Source organism: Panthera pardus, unplaced genomic scaffold (assembly GCF_024362965.1).
Source record: "Panthera pardus isolate Hobbes unplaced genomic scaffold, ASM2436296v1 HiC_scaffold_24, whole genome shotgun sequence".
NCBI lineage: Eukaryota > Metazoa > Chordata > Mammalia > Carnivora > Felidae > Panthera > Panthera pardus.
The window spans coordinates 139,914,219-139,919,130 of NW_026526810.1; the positions used below are offsets into that span (position 1 = coordinate 139,914,219).

Here is a 4,912-nt window from a genome sequence, read left to right on the forward strand (position 1 = left end):
CTTGATCCTAGGTGTGTTTTGTTTCGGTGTTGAAAGTGGTTTGACAGATTAGGGAAAAAAAAGGGGGCAAAGTAAATCATTTGAGAATTTGAAAAAATGAATACACTGATGTAGAGTAAAATGGGTAGATGGGAGTAAAATAGAATTTGAAAATAATATAGACAAAAGTAAAGTATACAGTAGAAAAAATTAAATAAAAATATTTTTAATAAAAATTATGAATTTTTTGTTCTGTATTTAAGAAAAAAGTAAAGAAATGAAAAAGAGAATAAAGATAAAGAAAAGAAAAAAAAGAAATAATTTGATAATTTGAAAAAGTGAATATACTGTAGTAGACTAAAGTAAAATGATGGAAATAAAATGGAATTTGAAAAAATTTACATACAACTAAAAAAACATAGTAATGACAATTAAATAAGATTATTTTGTAAACATGAAATTGATTGTCAAATAGGTTTCTATACAACACCCAATGATCATCCCAACAGGTGCCCTCCTCAATACCCATCTCCAACCCTCCCCACCCTCCCACCCCCATCAACCCTCAGTTTATTCAGTTATTAAGAGTCTGTTATGGTTTGACTCCCTCCCTATAACTTTTTTTTCTCCCCTTCCCATGGTCTTCTGTCAAGTTTCTCAGGATCCAAATAAGAGTGAAAACATACGGTATCTGTCTTTCTCCATATGACTAATTTCACTCAGCACAACACTCTCCAGATCCATCCATGTTGCTACAAAAGGCCACATTTCATTCTTTCTCAATGTCAGGTAGTATTCCATTTTGAATAGATACCACAATTCCTTTATCCATTCATTAGTTGAAGGACATTTAGACTCTTTCCATAATTTGGCTATTGTTCAAAGTGGTGCTATAAACATTGGGGTACAAGTACCCCTATGCATCAGCACTCCTGTATCCTTTGGGTAAATTCCTAGCAGTGCTATTGCTGGGTCATAGGGTAGACCTATTTTCAATTTTTTAGGAACATCCACACTAGTTTCCAGGAAGGATGCACCAGTTTGCATTCCCACCAACAGTGCAAGAGGGCCTTACATCAAATATAGTGCCTTACATCAATCCCTTGAAGCATTGAGTCAGTCAAACTAATAAGCCTTGTGAGGAATTGGGCACATTTTGACACGTTGTTGAACACACTAAACATTGTTTTGGAACCGAGAACAAGTCCTTTCAAAATCCCATGATGGGATGAATACAACTTACTAGAGATCCTGGGGGCTTCACTGATATTTGCTTGAGAGAACAGGGGGTTCCTATCCTCCTCATATCCCAGGTTATAAGTAGGTCCCGTTGCATTGGTGTCTGCCACTATCTGAGAAACAACGTGTTCAAACCATTGGGAATGGCTGAGGGGTCTGATTTCATAGGCAAGGTCATCTAACTTCATGATACCTTCAAGGCCCCCATAGCACGTGTCCATGGTGACCATGGAAAGAGGAATCTCCTCCAGGTAGCCGAGGTAGTAACAGTCTGGAGGGATGAAGGGGTAGTCCATCTGCAAGGCTCCCTGATCATCCTGAGTCATCATCAGCAAATGTCTGGACCAAAAGAGTTTCTTGTGCCTATGTGGATAACATGGCTCTTGCCCCCAAAATGCAGGCTATAGGACAGCCAGCCAGGCATCTGAACGCCCTTGCCGTGGTGCAACTCCTTCTTGGGAATTACCACCTCAGAAGAGATGTAGCGCCATGAGGGACGACCTTGAGAACCTTGGACAGGAGCCAGCAATGCCCAGAGTGCAAACAGCAAGAGGAGGCCCTCAGGGTGACCTGGTCCTCTGCCAGCCTCATGCCCCTGCTCAGGGACATCTGCCAGTGAGAATGGATAAATGGAGGACCCTCAGCAAAACCAGGTCTAGACCATCAGACAGAACAGAGGGCTGTACCAGGTGGCCAGCACCCTACACCTCGGGGCCACCTGTGGGGTTAGGTAACAGTCACAGGGTGTGGCATTGGGTGACCCTGCTCATCAGTTCACCTGGGGTGGATGTGGGAGAGTCAGGTGGGCCATGGTCAACAGTGCTCACATGGACATGGGTAGGGACTTGGACCCAGAAACACGGCTCTATTCAACACATTCCATCTTTTCTCCTTCTACTTGGATACGGGATATGCAATTATAACACACTGAACTTCTCTACCAATTCCATGTCCTGTGGTACTGCTGGGTCACTTTCTCTGGATGACTGCTTTTCCTCATGATGGAGACCAATGCTTCCTACTTCCATGGGATATGGAGGTAGACTGTCAACTTTACCTTTGTACGTATTGAAAAACATCGCTTTGTAATGTTACATGTCTTATTCTGGTTGGCTATTAGTTTGCAGGCCATTTGATCCTTTTGGTTTTTGGTTTGAAGCTTCCTCTGTGTTGACTGAGGAAACATTTCCCAGTATTCTGTGTCATTATTGGTGAAGTACAAAGTTGTATTTTAGTATTTTCTTATGCCATCTGGTGAGAACAGAAAGTACTGCTGAACATGTGTGAGCCCCAGGGGATTTCCCCTCTAATCCCTTATTGTGGTTCTTTCCTGGCCTCTGGCAGTCTTCTCCCATGCCTGTGAGTTTCTCTCCTCAGGTGGAGATAGATGCAGGGGAGTTGAGGTTACCTTGGCAGCTTGCACCATGGAGGCTGCACATGATTGAAAATGGTATCCACCATGGAACTCCCTTGTTTAAGTACCGTCTAGTCCTTTAAGATCCCTTGGGTTGGGCAGAAACCCTCAGAGTTCGCTTTTGGAGAAGAGTCTGCCTTTTCTCTGGGTGGCTGGCCTCCTAAATAAAGCTCAACTTCTTTTCCCATCAAAACTAAAACTTTGAACATTGACCTTTCCAGAAATACTCAGCTGAATTTGGGATTTGATAACAATAAAATGGAGAGTGGAATGGCAGTTGTCAGGGGCTGGCAGGGTGGGGCAATGAGGAGTAGATCTCAGGGGCTATGATTTTCTGTTATGCCAGATGATTAGGTTCTAGAGGGGTCTCCACAACATTACCCCTGTAATTAACAGTACTGTACTGTACGGTTCAAATTTTGTGAAGAGTGTTGGTCTCATGTTCAGTGAGATCCTAACACAAAACACAAGTGGAAGACACGAATTTTGCTTCTCACATGACAGTATGCTGAACTGCATGGACACACTCTCTACTGATAATGTGAAAATAATTTAAAAACATTTACATAGTTTGAACACTAACCCTGAGGATATGTCATTTACAAATATCTTCTTCCTTTCCATAGTTTGCCTTTTACTTTTGTTGATTTTTTCCCTCACTGTGCAGAAGCGTGCTATTTTGAGGTAGTGCCAATAGTTCATATATGTATGTATTTAATTTTCTTGTTTTATTTTTAATTTAAATTCAAGTCTTCAGTCTTTGAGCTCCACGTTTACAGGAAGTTGACTTGTCATGATTAACTTTATGGGTTATCTGGACTGAGTCATGGGTGCCCAGATTCACCACTGTTTCTGTGGATGTCTGTGATGTGTTTCCAGAAGAGACTGGCATTTCCTTCCATGGTTTCTGTCTGGGCATCACGCATTCCATTAAGGTTGTGAATAGAATCTGAGGCAGAGGGAGGAAGAATTCCCTCATTTTTACTTCCGATGTGCTTGTGTGAACTGGAACAGTGGTCCCCTCTGGCCCTTGTTATGAGTGTTATATCATCAGATCCCTACGTTCTGAGGCTAGACCCTAGTTCAGAATCAGACCTATTACACCACTGGTTTTCCTGGGTCTCCAGCTTGTGACAGTAGATCATGGGACTTCCGAACCTCTTTAGTCATGGAAACCAATGTGCTTTGGGTTCTGTTCCTCAGGAGAATCCAGACTAATACATGGAGATGATTTATCTCTTGTTTAGAGGAATTGAATAAAGCTGTAGCTCATTTAAGGTCCTGAGTAGCAAGTGCCAGGAGGGAAGTCTCACGTTGTTTGATTGGGACAAGGGCTGGGTGAAGTTAATGGGGAGCTGTGGGATCCTGTGGTCCTGGCTGCACAGGGAGTGCATTTGGGACTCCTGTAATGGTTCAGCTGTTGTGCCTCAGGAAATCTGTAATTCACTCATGCTGAGGGACAGGAGTAAGCAATGCAAACAACTGTGTCTTTGTGCATGTTAGTGCAGTTTTCCTATGACAACACAGTTGCTAATTCAGAAAGTTAATAGGTAAGCACAGAATCCTGTGTCCAGAGAGGCTCCCTGGGGAAACTGCTGTGTGGACAGGAAGCCCCAGACCCTGACAGGAAACCTGCCTGTAACCTCCATCTTCACCTGCTCCTGGCAACACAAAGCAGAATTGTGCATAGTGTGCGCCCCCTGGTGGTGCTGATCCCCTCCTGCAGGGAGGTTTGTGTGTGGGCTCCCAACGAGGTCCCCTCACCCAGTCTCTTGCACAGTAATATGTGGCCATGTCTTCGGCCCTCAGGTTCATCTGCAGATACAGCGTGTTCTTGGCGTTGTCTCTGGAGATGGTGAATCGGCCCTTCACGGAATCTGCATAGTATGTGCCGCCTCCATCAGTATCAATCCATCAGACCCACTGCAGCCCCTTCCCTGGAGCCTGGCAGACTCAGTCCTTGCTGTTGCTACTGAAGGTGAATCCAGAGGCTACAAGGGTGAGTCTCAGGGACCCCCCAGGCTGCACCAGGTCTCCCCCAGACTCCACCAGCTGCACGTCACACTGGACACCTGCAGACACAAGACATCTTGGTCAGGAAACTGTCACACATCCACTCTTTCTCAGTCATGTCCACTCACATACTCAGTGTCTCCCATTCACCGTGAATTACCTTTGAAAAGAGCAACCAGGAAAACCCAGCCCAGCACAAACTCCATGGTGAGGTGTCTGTGTTCTGTCCTGATCACAGAATGGGAACACCTGGGACCCCTGGAGCTG

General features: G+C 44.3%; 1 pseudogene; it reads right to left on the reverse strand.

Moving 5' to 3' along the window:
• Positions 1 to 1,546: 1,546 nt before the first annotated feature.
• LOC128772877 (immunoglobulin heavy variable 3-23-like) lies at positions 1,547 to 4,912 on the reverse strand (annotated as a pseudogene).